Here is a 19218-nt window from a genome sequence, read left to right as displayed (position 1 = left end):
CCGTATTGCACAGTGTCAAATATCTCCTGTTTGCTCAAGTGAAACTGGGGGTTAGGTCTGGCATAACTGTCCCATACCCCTAATCATTTTTGTTGCCCTTTTCTGAACCTTTTCCAATTCCAATATTTCTATTTTTGAGATGGGGTGACATGTGCATGCAGTATTCAAGATGTGGGTGTATCATGGATTTATTTGCTGTTTTTACAAATATGATCTATGAGATATTCTGTCATATCTATCACTTTCTTAATTATTTCCTACATTGTTCACTTTTTTTCACTGCTGCTGCACATTGAGTGGATGTTTTCAGAGAACTATCCACAGTGACTCCAAGATCACTCTCTTGAGTGGAAACAACTAATTTAGACCCCATCATTTTGTATGTATAGTTGGGATTGTGTTTTCCAATGGGCTGCACTATGTGCTATCCTGTCATCTAGTACTGCTAAGATCCTGGATTCAGTAATATCCCTGCCCTTCCTGTTCCCTTTCTCCACCGAACCCCGCCAGCCCATGCTTCCTGTTCCCAGCTTCCCCAGGATTCTCGCACTGTCTCTGAACCTCTCTGTCAGCAAGAAGCAGTGCCAGGGACACTTGCCCTCTGTCTGGAGTCTTCGATTTCTGGGACATGGATTTACTTTCTCTGTGTTGTAAGAGGCTCTGTCATAATGAGTGTCTGTGATGTTACCCAGAGTACAATCTGGACTGTTAAATAGCTGTACCTCAGTCCTCCAGCATGGGGTGCCTTTTCCACTGTTTTCCCGCGAGAACAGCCCCTCTTGGCCAATTAATCACACAGTCTCCAGCATGTAACTCACTCCCAGCTACACAGTATTGAGTGCTGCTAGACAGCCACTCATGAATTACACCTCAGGAGAAAACCAGCAAATTCTCAAGTGCCCAACTTTCCCCCAGAAATGTGCATCTTGCACTGTCCAGCACGCTACTGAACGACCCAAGCTCATATGAAGTCTGTCATTTCATCAGCGGAAAATGACATGCACCAGCTTGTTATCCCAAACAGAGTTTCCAACACACTTCAATCCACACATACTGGTTAGATGAACAATAAACCAAGCTTGTTAACTACCAAAAACTAAAACTAGGCCCAGTCCATGAAAGGGGCACTCCCAGGAGAGACTGTATAAAGGCTGGAACATGAAACACCTTTGTAAACCTGAGACAGCTGCCTTGGGGACAATGACAGGGAGAATCCCCCAAAGTGACTCCTTTGTTTCTGCTCTTCTCTGGCCTCCGATTGTTCCTTCCAACGTGGAGTACTTTGCACTTGTCTCTACTGAATTTGATCCTATTTACTTCAGATCATTTCTCCCGTTTGTCCAGATCATTTTGAATTTTAATCCAATCCTCCAAAGCACTTACAACCCCTCCCAGCTTGGTGTTGTCCGCAAACTTGATACGTGTAAGAGAGAGACTGTTACTGGGAGGGTTTCCCCATGTGTCAGAGGGTTACACCCTGGTGGGAGGGGGCTAGGCCTGTACTGGAATAAGGTCACTCTGTGCTTCACAGTGTGCTAGAACCTAGAATGTGCATTAGCAGGGGAAAAGCTGGGGGGAATCGGCTTGTGGAATGGACAAAAGCCTAGTCTGAATTCTCACACCTTGCCCTTTTCACCCCGGCAGGCCAGAGAATAACATCCATGTTTCGCTGCAGATCATCTCGTCCTCCCAGGGGCAAGGAAATGGCTGCAATGGAGCTGGCTCAGGTAAGAGATTATCAGGGTGGCGGGCTCTGCTTGGAGGTTGAGGAGCAGTAAATGCATAAGAGGGTGGGAATTGCTAGAGGTGGTGGGAAGCAGGAAATATCTCGGGTGGAGAAAGGGAGGGGACAGCATGTGACAAACCTGCTGAGACTTGTGTAGTGTAGGGCGTGATGGGTTGTCACCCCCAGGAGGCAGTTTGTGGAGCTTCTGGGAACTGCTGTGTCCTCTAACCCTCACGCTGGGCTGGCCCTTCTCACACTGCTTTGCTGGAGATTTCGCCAGCCTCTCCAGGCCCTGTTATCACCCAACACAACAGCAGGTGGCGCCATGCAGCCAACTAAGCTACCTGAGTGTGTTACCTAAGCCACTCAAGGACAGATAGAAGACAAGAGCCAATTTCCCACTCCCCAACCTTGCACACTTGCTGTAGTATAAATCCAGAATGATACCATCTTATAGTGCACAGAGATCTCTATAATACAAGCTCATTAATGTAGTTCCCCTTCCCCTCGATATGGGACAGATGTGCACAACAAGCTGAGATTTTCCCCAGACACTTCACTCAAAATACGCTGGTTAAGATAAAGCATCAAACAAGTTTATTAACTGCAGAAAGATAGATTAAGTGATTATAAGTGATAACAAACAGATCAAAGCAGATTATTTAGCAAATAACCAAAACTCAGACTAAGCCTAACATACTAGATGGATAGAATTTGAATTAGCAATTTCTCACCCTGACTGATGGTACAAGCAGTCCCCCAAGTTTCCATACACAAGCTAGAAATCTCTTGATCCTGGGAGCAGCACTTCCCCCACATCCGTTTTTGTTTCTCAGGTGTTTCCAGAAGTTCTCTTGTGTGGAGAATGAGGCCAAGAGATGATGTCACACCCCACCTTATGTAGCTTTTCCATATGGTGGGAACCTTTTGTTCCAAACTCAGTTCCTAGTCCAGTTTGTGGAAAAATACAGCTACTAAAATGGAGTTTAGTGTCATGTGGTCTGGTCACAGGCCCTGCTGAGTCATAGTAGCCACGACTCATAGGCTGGCTGAAACATTCACAGGAAGGCTAAGCTCTTCCACAGTCCATTGTCTTTGTTGAGCCATCAGCACTGTCTGGCTTCTTCACTGTTGTACCTGAAAGGCTCATTGTGGGTGTTACCCAGAGTAAGCACATTTGAAATACAGATACAGAGTCAATATCCATAACTTCAGATACGAACATGATATGTGCACACAAATAGGATAATCATATTCAGCAAATCAGAACTTTTCCAGTGACACCACACATGATGCATCTTCTACAAAATAGATCATAATTATGTCCTAATCATATTATAATCATACCACTATGATGAATATGGGGGTGTAGTGTCAGATAGGTCCTAATTTCAAGGCACAGGAGTTGGGAATGGAACTTTCCCTCTTTGTGGAACAGGAAATAACCCTCCAGCCAGGGCTGGGACAACTTCCCAGACTCTCAGCGATGGAGCCTGAATCTACTGACATTTCATTAATTACCACCAACCCCAATCTTTGTGGCAACTGTAAACTTTATCAGTGATGATTTTGTACTCTCTTCTAAGTCATGGATAAGAATGTTAAATAGCACAGGGCCAAGAACCAATCTCCGCAGGAACCTGCTAGAAAGAAATCCACTCGATCATGGTTCCCCATTTACTATCAGAGTTTTTAATCTATTTAATGTATGCCGTGTTTATTTTGTATCATTCTAGTTTTTTTTAGTAAAAATATTGTGCTAATCAAGTCATGTCCCTTACGGAAGTTTAGGTATATTACATCAATATTATTAGCTGCAACCAAACTTTTGATCTCATCCAATAAGGATATCCCGTTAGTTTGATAGGCTCTATTTTCTCTAAACCTTTGTTAATGGGCACTACAATTCTGACCTTTTAACTTCTATTCTTTATGATTGACTTCCCCTTTCTTCCATATATTTTATTTGGAGAGTGCTTGGATTCCTACCAGGGAGCCACTATCAGGGTCCAGAGACAGCCCCATCTCCTATATTAAGCTCTGGCTAGTAGCTATGTGATAAATGTGAAGACCCTGCTTCTGTCTGTCAGATGGGAGACACAAAGGTTCTCTCTTTCTACCCTCTGATGCCTCCTGGCTGCTGTAAGCAAGGTGGGGTGGGACTCTGTTAACATGTGCCTCCCGGAGCTTCCATTTCCCTGGTGCTGCTGTTCCATGAATAGTGGGGTTGTGAGTGGGTCAGCAGGTACTGAGTATTGGACTCCTGCTCTTTCAGGGGCCGGTGACCTTGGAGGAGGTGGCTGTGTATTTCTCCAGGGAAGAGGGGACTCTGCTGGACCCCACTCAGAGAGCCCTCTACAGAGATGTCATGCAGGGGAACTATGAGACGATGGTCTTGCTGGGTAAGGATTCCTGTCCCTTCTGTTCTTGGAAGGGGAAATGAAGAGTGAAGGTTCATGCCACCCCCACAATGCCATCTGTACCCTGTCCTGTTTCAGCATCACCCCAATAGGCCAGCATTGTGACTCTCGCTGTTTTACTCAAAGTACTGTACAGGAACTTTTCAGGGGGATTAAGGCAAAATGCCACATTTATTAGTAATACAGGTATCAATTAATACTCTATGATATGCACATGAGATATATATCACAGTCATGCATTCACGCACACACACAGACATAAACACACTCCGTCTTGCTGTTGTTACCAACTAGTTGCTCCCCTTAACTGCACTGGCCAGGTGAGTTAGATGGGAGAGGGGTGGAGCCGGGCTTCTACCGATCCAAATCAATGGTCCGATGGTGACAAGACGAGATCCGGGGTCCTTCTGCAAGACACCTCGCATTTATAGCAGCTTCCCTCTTATGCAAATCTAGACCAGATTCAAAATCTGGGTCTGCGTCCGTTGGTCTTTGTGCTGCTTTTCTCTGGGTGTTGTCCCAATGCTGCTCAAAGAGGGTGTTTTCTAAAGAAGGTGCTTGCTTCTAATCCCTGAGGCCATCACTATGTCTGCTCTTCTTTATTGGGCCCACTTGACAAGTTGTATTGTCCTTTGCTCTGGCTCCCATTCCCTCTTCAACTGTTGTAGCTGTCTGGAGGTGGGTGTCTTCCAAGCCTCACTCATTCACACCTCATTCAGTCAATAGAGCAATTGATTACAGAGTGCGGGGGAAGATCTTATTCTACTTCTAGCAAAAAGGCACATGTTTTCTTTTACTTTAACTATACTATCCTTAGGGGCTATAACATTTGATACAAAGTTTTCTACCAATTCTCTATATAGGGATCTAATACAAAGTTGTATGAAAATAGAGAGGCACAATGCCAAGTCATATGAATTACAAAATAACATCATGCCGGATGCAATGTCATAAAGATAAAGATACTTAATACAAAATAACACAATGCAACGTTATAAAGATTTATAGAGATAGTTAATACAGAGATTTCTCTACATCACCACTTTACGAGTTGTGCAGGCCTGCTGACGGCATTCGCGGGGCTTCTTGCTCGTGTGGATTCTCTGATGCTGAATAAGGTGAGAGCTGCGATTGAAGGTTTTCCCGCACTCACTGCATTCATAGGACCCCTCCTGTGTGTGGATTCTCTGATGCCGAATAAGGTGTGAGCTGCGACTGAAAGTTTTCCCGCACTCACTGCATTCAGAAGTGAGAGGATAGCTCAGTGGTTTGAGCATTGGCCTACTAAACCCAGGGTTGTAAGTTCAATCCTTGAGGGAACCATTTGGGAATTGGTTCTGCTTTGAGCAGGGGGTTGGACTAGATGAACTTTTGAGGTCCTTTCCAACCCTTATAAGCTAGGATTCTATGATAGGATCTCTTCCCTGTGTGGATTCTCTGATGCCCAATAAGGTGCGAGCTGCGACTGAAAGTTTTCCTGCACTCATTGCATTCACAGGGCCTCTCCCCTGTGTGGATTCTCTGATGTTGAGAAAGGCCTGATCTGTAAGTGAAGTTTTTCCCACACTCAGCACATGTATTTTTTTTGCTTTTCCCTGCAGATTTCCTGCTGTATTCTGGTTTCCTTAAGGCCCTTCTGAGTTCCCTGACAGGAAATAAATTTATCCATTTTCTCCCCTGGCTGGTTTCCCTGCTCTTTTTCTGGTCTGTGCTGAACCTCACACGTCATTGCATCACCTGCTGTGATAGAGACAGAAACCTCAAACAGGGATGGAAAGGGGAAGGCCAAACCAAAACAAGTGCCTGAGAGAGGACAAATAAAAATCAGGAACTCAGCTCCCCCCAACAGGAGAGAGGAGGGGATCAATTCAGCCTTCACATCCCATCCAACTTCACAGGGGGAAGGGAGAAAGCTACTGCCCGGTGTCTGCTAGCATCTATAGGAAGCCTTGAGCTATATTTACCCTGCGGATGCGACCCCTGCTATGGACAATAATGAACTGAGAGACTTCCCAAGAGCTTTGTAGGGCATCCTAGATGTTTCCTTCAGGCACTTACAGATTCTGAGTTGGTTTAATGTTTCCTCATCTGTGCGGGGAGATCTCAGGATCTCTCTTTGCTCTGAACCCTGGAGCTCTGGGACCCATGGCTCTTTCCCTTGTTCCAGCTGGGAGATCATATCACGTTGGAAAACCAGAAACTCCGCTCAGATGAAAGAAAACAAAGGAGTTCAGTTGATTTCATACAACTTGATCATCAAAAACATTCTGTTAATTTATCTTCAGTGCTTAGTGTGACCTAGTGTGCCTGGGGCAGTCCTCACTGAAAATGCCAAGGTCAGAGCAGGCTGAAAAAGGGAGAGCAGATGCTCCCCATACTGGTGGTTAACACTGAAGTTAAACTCACTGACCAGTCACAAACTGTGTTTCTGATCCCACACACTGGTTAACGAGACTCTGAAAAAAGAAATCACACGGTCCCCTTTATTGCATGACAGTTTTCTGACTCCTAATCAGCAACTAGGTCCCGTACAGTGAGAGGTTATTTAAAAACTCTGCTCACTGTGATACAGCATGGCCAGAGGGCAGCAGGAGAGTGATCCTAATTGGATCCAGGAAGTGGGTGGGTAGAAGGTTAGCCACATTACCCAGGTTTGGATCTCATCCAAAATACCACGCTGCCAGCCAATCCTTTAGCAATTAAACTAAATGTTTATAAGAAAGAACAAATGAAAGAATGAAGTTAAATTCCATCCTTCCAGACAATTCTTTAACATCTAAACTAAAGGTTTAAAAGAAAGAAAGACAGAAAGAATTTAAATGGAAAAGCAGTCAGATACATTCCAAAATGGATATATCAGGTTCTTAGCAGTATTGGTGAGTTGCTGGCTTGAAAGTCTGTCTGAAACGCATGCACAGCTTGGATGGGTCATTCAGTCCTTTGTTCCAGGGTTCAGTTTGTAGAGAAGTTGCTCCAGAGGTAGGAAGGGGGATTGAAGACAAGATGGAGATGATGCAGCTGCGCTTTATATTCCTTTTGCCATGTGGCTTGTACTTCCTGTGTCCCAATCACAAGCTTCACAGCACATGGCATGGAAAAGCTTTGAAGGTTTCATTACACAGGCAAACCCCGGCATGTCTTGCTGACTCAATAGCCTGAGGCTCTTTTCTTGGTTACAAGCATGCAGGGGGCGACAGCTATTGGAATACTGTTCCTGAGCTAAAAATCACACAAGCCTTTTACAGTTTAAAACCACAAACAATGACACATACGTTGCACGTTAATTTCCTTATTTGGAATATATTGCAAAATATGATGCAGGTCAAAAGCAAGCTGAACAATCAGTTTTCCATATTTGGCCTTTCCTGTTATTTTTATTACACCTGGTGATATGGGAGCAAGACTCTCCATGTCTCAAGAAATGTCACTACGAACCTAGGCCATTTTCACATGCTGGGGTGCAATCCAGATCGGCGAGGAGTTGTGTCATCTGTAATCCTGGGTGAGATTCAGTGTTCTGCTGCTGGAGCTCCCCTGTCTGGATACTCCCAGCCAGCGTTCAAGGACGCACTGCGTGTCTGTATGATAAGTAACCCTGGACTGGCAGCTCTGACTCCAGCCGCCTGCTTGTTACACCCCAAGCACATTCTGGTTTGGGTAGAGAAGGCTCAGGGTTTGAGAGAAGGCTGGGGGTAGGAAGCTTCTGTTCATTATGCTGGACCTAACCCCAGTTTTACTTGAGTAAAGAGATATTTGACATTGTGTGATGCTGCTCCTGTGCTCTGTTCCCAAAGTGTTCTGCAGCAGAGGAGGGTCTCTAGTAGTATGTATGTTACTGGCCTATTGGGGTGATGCTGAAACAGGACAGGGTACAGATGGCATTGTGGGGGTGGCATGAACCTTCACTCTTCATTTCCCCTTCCAAGAACAGAAGGGACAGGAATCCTTACCCAGCGAGGTCACAGTCTCATAGTTCCCCTGCATGACATCTCTGTAGAGGGCTCTCTGAGTGGGGTCCAGCAGAGTCCCCTCTTCCCTGGAGAAATACACAGCCACCTCCTCCAAGGTCACCGGCCCCTGAAAGAGCAGGAGTCCAATACTCAGTACCTGCTGACCCACTCACAACCCCACTATTCATGGAACAGCAGCACCAGGGAAATGGAAGCTCCGGGAGGCACATGTTAACAGAGTCCCACCCCACCTTGCTTACAGCAGCCAGGAGGCATCAGAGGGTAGAAAGAGAGAACCTTTGTGTCTCCCATGTGACAGACAGAAACAGGGTCTTCACATTTATCACATAGCTACTAGCCAGAGCTTAATATAGGAGATGGGGCTGTCTCTGGACCCTGATAGTGGCTCCCTGGTAGGAATCCAAGCACTCTCCAAATAAAATATATGGAAGAAAGGGGAAGTCAATCATAAAGAATAGAAGTTAGAAGGTCAGAATTGTAGTGCCCATTAACAAAGGTTTAGAGAAAATAGAGCCTATCAAACTAACGGGATATCCTTATTGGATGAGATCAAAAGTTTGGTTGCAGCTAATAATATTGATGTAATATACCTAAACTTCCGTAAGGGACATGACTTGATTAGCACAATATTTTTACTAAAAATAACTAGAATGATACAAAATAAACACGGCATACATTAAATAGATTAAAAACTCTGATAGTAAATGGGGAACCATGATCGAGTGGATTTCTTTCTAGCAGGTTCCTGCAGGGATTGGTTCTTGGCCCTGTGCTATTTAACATTCTTATCCATGACTTTGAAGAGAGTACAAAATCATCACTGATAAAGTTTACAGTTGCCACAAAGATTGGGGTTGGTGGTAATTAATGAAATGTCAGTAGATTCAGGCTCCATCGCTGAGAGTCTGGGAAGTTGTCCCAGCCCTGGCTGGAGGGTTATTTCCTGTTCCACAAAGAGGGGAAGTTCCATTCCCAACTCCTGTGCCTTGAAATTAGGACCTATCTGACACTACACCCCCATATTCATCATAGTGGTATGATTATAATATGATTAGGACATAATTATGATCTATTTTGTAGAAGATGCATCATGTGTGGTGTCACTGGAAAAGTTCTGATTTGCTGAATATGATTATCCTATTTGTGTGCACATATCATGTTCGTATCTGAAGTTATGGATATTGACTCTGTATCTGTATTTCAAATGTGCTTACTCTGGGTAACACCCACAATGAGCCTTTCAGGTACAACAATGAAGAAGCCAGACAGTGCTGATGGCTCAACAAAGACAATGGACTGTGGAAGAGCTTAGCCTTCCTGTGAATGTTTCAGCCAGACTATGAGTCATGGCTACTATGACTCAGCAGGGCCTGTGACCAGACCACATGACACTAAACTCCATTTTAGTACCTGTATTTTTCCACAAACTGAACTAGGAACTGAGTTTGGAACAAAAGGTTCCCACCATATGGAAAAGCTACATAAGGTGGGGTGTGACATCATCTCTTGGCCTCATTCTCCACACAAGAGAACTTCTGGAAACACCTGAGAAACAAAAACGGATGTGGGGGAAGTGCTGCTCCCAGGATCAAGAGATTTCTAGCTTGTGTATGGAAACTTGGGGGCCTGCTTGTACCATCAGTCAGGGTGAGAAATTGCTAATTCAAATTCTATCCATCTGGTATGTTAGGCTTAGTCTGAGTTTTGGTTATTTGCTAAATAATCTGCTTTGATCTGTTTGTTATCACTTATAATCACTTAATCTATCTTTCTGCAGTTAATAAACTTGTTTGATGCTTTATCTTAACCAGCGTATTTTGAGTGAAGTGTCTGGGGAAAATCTCAGCTTGTTGTGCACATCTGTCCCATATCGAGGGGAAGGGGAACTACATTAATGAGCTTGTATTATAGAGATCCCTGTGCACTATAAGATGGTATCATTCTGGATTTATACTACAGCAAGTGTGCAAGGTTGGGGAGTGGGAAATTGGCTCTTGTCTTCTATCTGTCCTTGAGTGGCTTAGGTAACGCACTCAGGTAGCTTAGTTGGCTGCATGGCGCCACCTGCTGTTGTGTTGGGTGATAACAGGCCCTGGAGAGTCTGGCGAAATCTCCAGCAAAGCAGTGTGAGAAGGGCCAGCCCAGCGTGAGGGTTAGAGGACACAGCAGTTCCCAGAAGCTCCACAAAATGCCTCCTGGGGGTGACAACCCATCACGCCCTACACTACACAAGTCTCAGCAGGTTTGTCACATGCTGTCCCCTCCCTTTCTCCACCCGAGATATTTTCTGCTTCCCACCACCTCTAGCAATTCCCACCCTCTTATGCATTTACTGCTCCTCAACCTCCAAGCAGAGCCCGCCACCCTGATAATCTCTTACCTGAGCCAGCTCCATTGCAGCCATTTCCTTGCCCCTGGGAGGACGAGATGATCTGCAGCGAAACATGGATGTTATTCTCTGGCCTGCCGGGGTGAAAAGGGCAAGGTGTGAGAATTCAGACTAGGCTTTTGTCCATTCCACAAGCCGATTCCCCCCAGCTTTTCCCCTGCTAATGCACATTCTAGGTTCTAGCACACTGTGAAGCACAGAGTGACCTTATTCCAGTACAGGCCTAGCCCCCTCCCACCAGAGTGTAACCCTCTGACACATGGGGAAACCCTCCCAGTAACAGTCTCTCTCTTACATGTATCAAGTTTGCGGACAACACCAAGCTGGGTGGGGTTGTAAGTGCTTTGGAGGATTGGATTAAAATTCAAAATGATCTGGACAAACGGGAGAAATGATCTGAAGTAAATAGGATCAAATTCAGTAGAGACAAGTGCAAAGTACTCCACGTTGGAAGGAACAATCAGAGGCCAGAGAAGAGCAGAAACAAAGGAGTCACTTTGGGGGATTCTCCCTGTCATTGTCCCCAAGGCAGCTGTCTCAGGTTTACAAAGGTGTTTCATGTTCCAGCCTTTATACAGTCTCTCCTGGGAGTGCCCCTTTCATGGACTGGGCCTAGTTTTGGTTTTTGGTAGTTAACAAGCTTGGTTTATTGTTCATCTAACCAGTATGTGTGGATTGAAATGTGTTGGAAACTCTGTTTGGGATAACAAGCTGGTGCATGTCATTTTCCGCTGATGAAATGACAGACTTCATATGAGCTTGGGTCGTTCAGTAGCGTGCTGGACAGTGCAAGATGCACATTTCTGGGGGAAAGTTGGGCACTTGAGAATTTGCTGGTTTTCTCCTGAGGTGTAATTCATGAGTGGCTGTCTAGCAGCACTCAATACTGTGTAGCTGGGAGTGAGTTACATGCTGGAGACTGTGTGTTAATTGGCCAAGAGGGGCTGTTCTCGCGGGAAAACAGTGGAAAAGGCACCCCATGCTGGAGGACTGAGGTACAGCTATTTAACAGTCCAGATTGTACTCTGGGTAACATCACAGACACTCATTATGACAGAGCCTCTTACAACAGAGAGAAAGTAAATCCATGTCCCAGAAATCGAAGACTCCAGACAGAGGGCAAGTGTCCCTGGCACTGCTTCTTGCTGACAGAGAGGTTCAGAGACAGTGCGAGAATCCTGGGGAAGCTGGGAACAGGAAGCATGGGCTGGCGGGGTTCGGTGGAGAAAGGGAACAGGAAGGGCAGGGATATTACTGAATCCAGGATCTCAGCAGTACTAGATGACAGGATAGCACATAGTGCAGCCCATTGGAAAACACAATCCCAACTATACATACAAAATGATGGGGTCTAAATTAGTTGTTTCCACTCAAGAGAGTGATCTTGGAGTCACTGTGGATAGTTCTCTGAAAACATCCACTCAATGTGCAGCAGCAGTGAAAAAAAGTGAACAATGTAGGAAATAATTAAGAAAGTGATAGATATGACAGAATATCTCATAGATCATATTTGTAAAAACAGCAAATAAATCCATGATACACCCACATCTTGAATACTGCATGCACATGTCACCCCATCTCAAAAATAGAAATATTGGAATTGGAAAAGGTTCAGAAAAGGGCAACAAAAATGATTAGGGGTATGGGACAGTTATGCCAGACCTAACCCCCAGTTTCACTTGAGCAAACAGGAGATATTTGACACTGTGCAATACGGCTCCTGTGCTCTGTTCCCAAAGTGTTCTGCAGCAGAGGAGGGTCTCTGGTATTATGTGTGTCACTGGCCTATTGGGGTGATGCTGAAACAGGACAGGGTACAGATGGCATTGTGGGGGTGGCGTGAACCTTCACTCTTCATTTCCCCTTCCAAGAACAGAAGGGACAGGAACCCTTACCCAGCGAGGTCACAGTCTCATAGTTCTCCTGCATGACATCCCAGTAGTGGGCTCTCTGAGTGGGGTCCAGCAGAGCCCACTCTTCCCTGGTGAAATACATAGCCATCTCCTTGAAGGTCACCAGCCCCTGAAAGAGTAAGAGTCCAACACTAAGGACTTGCTGCCCCACTATTTGTGGCAGAGAAGAGTGAATCAAATGGAAGCTCTGGGTGGATCATAGTCAGGAGAGTCCCACCTCAACCTGGCTCAGAGTATCCAGCAAATGCCAGGGTGAGGGGATGAAGAGAGAGCCCCTTATCTCTCCCAGCATATCCATCACCCCCCTACTAGCCACTGACTGATACAGGAGATGGAGCCCCTAGCAGGGTCCAGGGAGAGCTCGCTGGTAGGATGCCCAACACCCTCCTCATTGTGAGGAGCGGGATATGAAGGGAGAGGCAGCTCCAATAAGCCTGACTCATGGGTGTCCCCTTTATATCTCACAGCAGCTGATGGTTAATGAGGTCAGGCTCCAGCACTAGGAGTCTGGTCAGTTTGACTAGCTCCATGTAGGTGGGTTATTTTCTCTCTTCACAAATTAGGGCATTTCCACCTCCAAACCTCCTGGGTCTGTTCCTAGAATCTAGGCCACTTAGTAAATAACTCCCAGCAGGTCTGCCACACCCTGGCCTCCTCCTTTCTCCACGCTGTGAATTTCCTGCCCCGCTCCAACCTCCAAACCAGACTCTGCAAACCTTCCCACCTCTGGTGTATTTGCTCTCCCTTTCCTCCAGCAGGAACCCACCAGCAACCCCCCGATAATCTCTACCTGGACTGACTCCACTGCAGCCATTTCTCTTCCCTGTCCCACGCCAGGCTGGGATGAGCTGGAGCAAAACATTCTGCAGCCTGTCTGGGGGAGAAGGGCAGTTGTGGGCGTTTCAGAACCGGTTTTAGTTAATTTCACATCACAATTCCCCCAGGCCCTTTCCCTGCAGACAGACACCCTAGATTCTGTCATGCTGGGAAATGCTCAATCTGTTTATTACAATTTAGACCTGGCCCCTCCTGCCAGGCTAAGTCCACAGACACATTTTTAACCTCCCTTCTCTCTCCCCTCACCCCTTCTCTGAACACAAGGCTAGATAAGAGCAGAACCAAAGGAGTCACTGTGGGGGATTCCCTCAGACACTGACCCCACGGCAGCCACACCCCAGCAGGGGGAATATGGAGTCAGGAACTGGCTTTTGCTCTGTCTGATCTTTGTTTTGTTCACTGGAAAGTGGTTCTGCCCCAGGATGCAGCAATACATGTGTCTGGGTGGACTAGAGAGCTGGAAATCTCTCCCCCACATTCATTTCTCCCACTGCCCCTTTCAGTCTCTCCTTCCCCTGTCCTCTCTCCCTGCCCCTCTGGCTGGGACAGTCCCATTCCTGGGGGCTTTGCTCTCCCATGGCTGGATTTCCTCCTGGCAACCGCTAATGGGAGGAGAAATGAGGTGGTATTGTTTGTGCAGAGTCACTTTCTTGCCAGACCCTAGGACATTCCCTGAGGTCTTTCAGTTACCTGGAGACTCTGGCTCAGAATTTAGTAGTAACAGGGCCCAGGACTGCCCTAGGGGGCTAGGACCAGCTGCAGAAAGTCATCCCCTGGGCCGGGCAGAGAAGAAGCTTTAATTAAGGTCACTTCCCAGCACAGAGCCCCACTGGGGGAGCAGCAGCTGCCAAGCCTGGTCTCCCAGATCACAATGGAGTCTGCAGCATCTGACCCAGGAAGCTGAACCCCAATATCCTGAGCAGAGAGGGACGGAGTGTATGAGCAGCTTCCCTCCTTTAGCTCTCTGGGGAGAGCAGCTAATGGGAGCCCCTCCTCACAGGGAGAATGGCTGATCTCATTTGACCCACTGTCCATCTGGAATCACTCCTTCTCTTTCCATACAGTGACTCTGGATTAACAACGGTCTCAATGACACCGGATTTCAGAAAGATTGAGTTCAGAAGGCTGTGGAAAAGACCATCGTGTGGCAGTGCTGACTCCCTTCCCACCTCCCTCACCCCCGCAGATCTAGGACAAGGACTGGGGGCAAAAATTTTCCAAACGGAACCGAAAGCTCCTGCAGTTTTCAAAAGAGGAGAAAAGTAAATTCTGTGAATTCACACTAACAGTGTTTGCTAAGTGGACAGAAAGTTATCACAGTGACAGGGCACGTGACTGGGGAATGGACTTGGTGACCTGGTGACTAGGAGCCAGGACTCTGGTACAAGTTGACCAGAGAGAAGGATCATGGTTAGCAGCAGCCCCCAGACACCCCCTAGTACCCAGAGCCCAGACCCCCCAGCCAGGGGCCCCAGACACCCCCCAGCCAGGATCCCATCAGATATTCCCTGGGACGCAGCCCCCAGAGTCCCTGGCCAGGGACCCCAGATACCCCTCAAAGCCCCACCGGCCAGAGAACCCCCACCACACCATGATTGCCAGGTTGGGAATCCCAAAGGGTTCCCCCCACCAAGAGCCCCCAGCAGCCAGGGACCCCCTCAAGGGACCCCCTCCCCACTGGGAACTCAGTCCCTCACTGCCTGCCTAGGAACTTCCCCACTCTCCAGAACGATCTACCCTGACATTTGCCTGGGACCCTCTCCTCTGCCCAGTGTGACCCCCTGATGCTTTACAGTGCGACCCATCACTCTGCTTCCCTGGCATGCCCTCACCTAGTGCCAGGGATCCCCTCCCCCAGCTCTGTGCACTGGGCATGGCAACAAAACCAGGAACCAGCGGGGGAAGCACAGACAGAGCCCCTGGCACAGAACCAGGCTCCCTCTAACCCTCTGTCCCGCCTCCCCAAGAGACACCCACCCCCACTGTTCTGCAGCCACCAGGCCCCCAGCGATACCCACCTCCAGGACCCATAGCCTCAGGGATGGGCACATCAGAACCACCACCCCCGAAAACCCCAAACCTCCACAACCCACCAACCTGACTAGGGTACCCCCTGCCCAGCCACCCAGAGGCCTCCCCCTACCACAATGCCCCTTCAGCTGCAATCTCCCCACACAGACACCTTCCCTGCCCCTGCAAGTGTTACCTCACAGAGTGTGAGAAGTGGCTAGAAAGTTAACACCACCTCCTGCTGGCCAGTCACACAGGCAGAGGGAGCCTGGGGAGTGCTTCTTTAAGAGGAGAATGGAAGGCCTGGAGGGCAAGAAAGATCCACGGGCTGTCACTAGCAAATAATGGCCACCATGGATCCACCCCAGAGGCGGCTGCATCTTAGCACATTGGGAAACAACCCATCATATTCAATTAGAAATAAAACAACTAGAGAGAAGTGGGGCAAATGTTTGGGGTATTTTATATCAATCTTTGAGACACGCAGAGAGAACCCTGTCACAAACGACATTTGATAACATGAGAGAAAACCACCAAGATCGGAGGGGATTTGATGTTGCTATTAAATAACTAGTGGAAAAGGGGGACTGTTGGACTGGATTTTATATGACTGTCCAATACATAAACAGAATGTGATGGTCCCCCCCGGCCACGGGGCAACCATTCACGTGAGCAGCTCAGAGCCCTTTGAGGAGCTGATTTAAGGGCGGGGTGGGGAGCTGGAAGGCTCCCTGGACAATGGAAGGGGGCCGCAGGGGAATTAGGAAATGGGGTCTGGGCAGTCTCCATGGGGGATGTGCTCCTCCCTTCCCTTCCCTGCCCTGGCAGAGAACGGGAACCTCATCCCATCCCACTCCAGTGGGAGCCATGTTCTGGGGAATGACTCAGGGCAACAATTTCCCACCCAAACAAGGACAAATCGCTGCAGATGAAATGGGTGGGAAAATCCACCCTCCATCGGAGAGATTTTAAATTGACATTTGAGAAGTATGGAGAGAAAAGGGAAAATCAGAGGCAATTAGAGAGCTGATCATTGGGGGAGGGGAGAGGAGAATCTCCCTGGATTTTATAGCCACGTGTGATAATGAGAGAGAAAAGGGGAAAGCTTGAGAGAATGTGTGTGTGGGAGGAAGTGGCATTAACAGGGACAGTATCCAGTTAACTCACCTCCCTCCCACCCCGGGAATGTCCTGGCTGCACAGAGACAGATCTACACCCCCACCCCAGTGACCTCCCCCCCCTGCAACTCCGGCTTCTCCTCCCCCCTCGACACCTCCGCCCTCACACCAAAGGGGGGGCTCTGCCAGCGCCTCCCCCTGAGCTCAACTCCTGCTCCTCCCCACAGCCCGGATTGTGCCCTTTAGCCCCCCACGAACCCTGCCTCCAGCTACCTGACCCCCCCTGCCCATCAATTTCCTGCTCTGCGCCCGCCCCTCCCACGCTCCCTGTCACTTCCCCGCCCCGCTCCAGCCCCGCCCCCAGCGCCCGGCGGAACGTTACCGCTGGTCCGGGCAGGGGGAAGGGCAGCGGCTTCAGCGGCTGTTACTGGGTATGCGCAGTGCCCGGGAGTAGCACATTGCTATGGGGAGGGATTTAATACACCGCCCCCCCCCCGCCTGTCCCGGGGTTCGCCCCTCCCCCCCACACGACGGCCGGGCCCCGGCCCCCGCATCCCAGCAGGGCGGGCGGGCGGATCCTCCTGCAGCTCCACTGGGGCTGAGACGCCTTCAAGGCTTCTCCCAGGCTCCCTGGGGCAGAGTAACTTTCCTGCCCCCCAGCGCCTCTCATCCCCCGGGGGCTCCGGGTCACAATGTCCCACCGCCCTTCCCCCGCCTGCAGCTCCAGAAAGCAGCTGTTCACCCCGGGCTCCGCGTCACAATGTGCGAGAGCCCCTCCCCCAGGAGCTGCCCTGCCCATGGGCTGTGCCAGAGCCCCGCCCCCAGGAGCTGCCCTGCCCCCGGGCTGTGCCATAGCCCCGCCCCCAGGAGCTGCCCTGCCCCCGGGCTGTGCCATAGCCCCACCCCCAGGAGCTGCCCTGCCCATGGGCTGTGCCCGAGCCCCGCCCCCAGGAGCTGCTCCGCCCCCGCTCTGAGCTGGAGCCCCGCCCCCAGGAGCTGCCCCGCCCCCGCTCCGTGCTGGAGCCCCGCCCCCAGGAGCTGCCCTGCCCATGGGCTGTGCCAGAGCCCCACCCCCAGGAGCTGCCCCGCCCACGGGCTGTGCCAGAGCCCCGCCCCCAGGAGCTGCTCCGCCCCTGCTCTGTGCCAGAGCCCCGCCCCCAGGAGCTGCTCCGCCCCCGCTCTGTGCTGGAGCCCCGCCCCCAGGAGCTGCCCTGCCCATGGGCTGTGCCAGAGCCCCGCCCCGAGGAGCTGCCCTGCCCCCGAGCTGAGCCAGAGCCCCTCCCCCAGAAGCTGTCCGCACCTGGGATGTGTCAGAGCCCCGCCCCCTGGAATTTCCCCATGTTGGGTCTCTGAGCTTTGTTCTCCTGCCGCCTTCTACCCAGCACCCCCTGCTCCCTTCCTGTGTCTGCAAACACCCCCCCTCCCCCCGGGGCCAGCTGCAGTGCTCGCTGAGGCTGACTCCAGTGGCTGAAGTTGCTTCCATCTCTGCTTCACCTGGAGGGGGAGAGACAAAGAGAGGAGATGGTCCCAGGGTGTGAAACCAGAATCAGGGGGCAAGGAGAGAAGGACTGTTTGGAAAGGTGGGGTTTTTTTGTGGGGGTGGGTGAGCCAGAGGGATTCAGAAGAAGTTGGGCAGCAGAGGCTCAGGGAAATTGAGGGGAACCTCCTGGGTGTCTCAGCGTTGCCCAGGGTTTGTACAGCACCTTGCATAATATGGGGTCTGATCTCAGTCATGGTCTGTGCAGCACCTGGGAGCCCTGATGTCTGTTTCCTGATCACAGGCTCTGGGAATGGAGAGAGGGAAACCTCAGCACCTGCAGGTTAATGCAGCCCTGTGTGCAACCCCTGCTAGGGTGATTTGACAGCAAATGTGAAAAATTGGGATGGGGGTGGGGTTAATAGGCACCTATATAAGAAAAAGACCCAAAAATCGGGACATCTAGTCATGCTAGTCCCTGCTGTTCTCATAAGGGGTCGGCTTAGAGAGGGTTTGGCTACACTTGCAGTTTGTCCAGCGCTGGGAGTTAAAGCTGTCTTCCTACAGCTGTTTAGGGAAAGCGCTGCAGTGTGGACACACTGACAGCTACCAGCACTCTGTCATGGCCACATTTGCAGCGCTGTTGGGAGTGGTGCATTATGGGCAGCTATCCCAGCATTCAAGTGGCTGCAATGTGCTTTTCAAAAGAGGAGGGTGGGGGTGGAGTGTGACACGGAGCGTGGGGGAGACAGAGCGAGTGGATTTTTGGAGCTGACACTGTGTCAGCTCCCTGCCTGGCAAGTTCAATCCTCCTCCCCCACCCCTCTCTCATTCACTAAATGCAAATAGCCGCCTTTGTTCTTTTCCTCACAGACCAGATAAGCCGCTGATCCAAAACAGACCCCCCCTCCCCCGTGCCCACCCGGCTGCTTCTCTCCTCAAGCAAACACCAGCTGTGGGTGTTCCAAAGGGATCCCCCTGCCTCTGCTCATTCACTGCAAACAGTAACTATGTTTGGTTTTCAGATAAGCAGCTCCGGGAGCCTTGAGCTCACAGCAAAGCAAACAGAGGCATCACACCAAAACAAAGAGCGTTATCTCTACTTAAAAGCATTATGGGAAGGTTCCGGAGGTCAGTGACAGCGTAGTAAGATTAATCACTGTTTACACGGGCACCCCAGCGCTGCATCACCAGCTCTGTTCTCTTTATTCCTCTCGTCGAGGTGGAGCACATGCAGCACTGTAGCCAGGGAGATACAGCGCTGTATGTGCCTTGCCAGTGTGGACGGGGAGTAAGTTACAGCGCTGTAAAGCCACCACCTGCACTGTAACTCTCCAGTGTAGCCAAGGCCTGATTG

The 19218-nt window shown here is 49.5% G+C and overlaps 1 long non-coding RNA gene across 2 annotated transcripts in view; it reads left to right on the top strand.

Moving 5' to 3' along the window:
• Positions 1–19218, top strand: part of LOC127042375 (uncharacterized) — a 354216-nt gene that overhangs the window by 300699 nt on the left and 34299 nt on the right. Inside the window, exon 2 of one of the 2 annotated variants that reach the window (XR_007771919.1) lies at positions 5265–5367. The exons of the other annotated variant lie outside the window; for it this stretch is intronic. This is a non-coding gene — a long non-coding RNA (uncharacterized LOC127042375). The remainder of the gene's footprint in view (positions 1–5264; positions 5368–19218) is intronic. 2 annotated transcript variants of the gene reach the window in all.

Source organism: Gopherus flavomarginatus, unplaced genomic scaffold (assembly GCF_025201925.1).
Source record: "Gopherus flavomarginatus isolate rGopFla2 unplaced genomic scaffold, rGopFla2.mat.asm mat_scaffold_37_arrow_ctg1, whole genome shotgun sequence".
Lineage (NCBI taxonomy): Eukaryota > Metazoa > Chordata > Testudines > Testudinidae > Gopherus > Gopherus flavomarginatus.
This window is presented reverse-complemented; position numbering and strand designations above follow the sequence as displayed.